This window comes from Aptenodytes forsteri, unplaced genomic scaffold (assembly GCF_000699145.1).
Source record: "Aptenodytes forsteri isolate BGI_AS27 unplaced genomic scaffold, ASM69914v1 Scaffold299, whole genome shotgun sequence".
In the NCBI taxonomy this organism is placed as follows: domain Eukaryota; kingdom Metazoa; phylum Chordata; class Aves; order Sphenisciformes; family Spheniscidae; genus Aptenodytes; species Aptenodytes forsteri.
The window spans coordinates 822,753-824,376 of NW_008794154.1; positions in this window are offsets into that span (position 1 = coordinate 822,753).

A 1,624-nucleotide genomic window follows, 5' to 3' on the forward strand; every position below is an offset into this window, starting at 1 on the left:
AGTTTTTTAATTTTACTAGAGGTTGGTCACAAAAAAACTTTTTTTTTTTTTTTTTTTTTTTTGTAGGGAGGAAAGCTGAGAGGGGGGCTTTTTGGTGCTATCAGTATCTAGTTGAGATAATAAAACTGGCAAAACTGCACTAAGCTCCCATCCCCATGGAAAGCTGGTTGTACCATGACCGCTCTTCACCTTCCCCATGAGGTACATGGAACAACAACCAAAAAAAGAAAAGCAGAAACACTGCAAATCTAGATGTTGTTTAGGTAGTGGTGCAAACTGCATGTCATCAGTTTGGGAAGCCACAGGAGGCCACTGCTTGGAGAGCTTAGGAGACAGCAGAGGCAAGAGCTTCACTGGTGCCACGTACCTACAGAAGTAGTCAGCCAGGAGACAGTCAACTGCTTGATTTATCTGAAGTCTATCCAGTCTTATTTTGTGCCAAAGGCAATCAAGCGAGAGCAGGAGGATTAATGGCTCTGCACAGCTAAGCCTCTCATTGGCACACTTGTCAGCATCCCTCCACCTCCCACCATTGCTCCTTCCATCCCAGTGTGAGCTCCTTGCCTCTCGCTGCATCCAAACTCCCTCAAGACCCTCATGGATCTTCATCGCTGTCACCTCCAAAGGGGATGAGCAAGTCTCAAGCTCAGGGCAGACGTGGGCTGCATTTGGAGAGGCAGTCTGGTCAGCTGCACACACCAAGAGGAAATACAGGGCAAAAGCAGCACTTCTGCAACCAGTAACATATGACATGCAAAGATTTGCCACTAAAAAGTCATCATTTATCACAGCCTCCCAGAGGTGATACTAGAGTAAGTTTCAGATAGATAATCTGTCTCTGATATAACAAATTCAGAATGCCATCCACCTTTGATTCTAACATTAACTCAAAAAAATATAATCCATTGCCCCTTCAATTTTTTAAGAAACTTGGGGTTTCTCTATGTTTAGCAGAAGGTGACTGCAGTATCTCAAACTCCTCTTGCATTAGCTGCAAATTATGATTTTCCGTGGCAAATACCCAATCATCAAAGGCATCTTTTATTTTAGGAACTCAAAGCATCTTTCAGATATTAATTCAGTAAAGCTGTCACCAGCTCTATTACGGGGAACAGCAGTGTGTCCTGCCAGTGCTGGGCTGGACGTTCAAAGGGAGGGTATCCTGTACACATCATGCAACTGATGCTACATGGAGTAAGTGGGTCGCACCAATCACACAACGGGCTCGAATAGGAAACCCCAGTCACCCAGGAATCTTGGAAGTGATCATGGACTGGCCAGAGGGCAAAGATTTTGGAATATTGCCAGAGGAGGAGGTAACGCGTGCTGAAGAGGCCCCAATGTATAATGAACTACCAGAAACTGAGAAACAATATTCCCTGTTCACTGATGGATCCTGTCGTCTTGTGGGAAAGCATCGGAGGTGGAAAGCTGCTGTATGGAGTCCTATGCGACAAGTTGTAGAAACTGCTGAAGGAGAGGGTGAATCGAGCCAATTTGCAGAAGTAAAGGCCATCCAGCTGGCTTTAGACATTGCTGAACGAGAAACGTGGCCAGTGCTCTATTTCTATACTGACTCGTGGATGGGGGCAAATGCCCTGTGGGGGTGGTTACAGCAATGGAA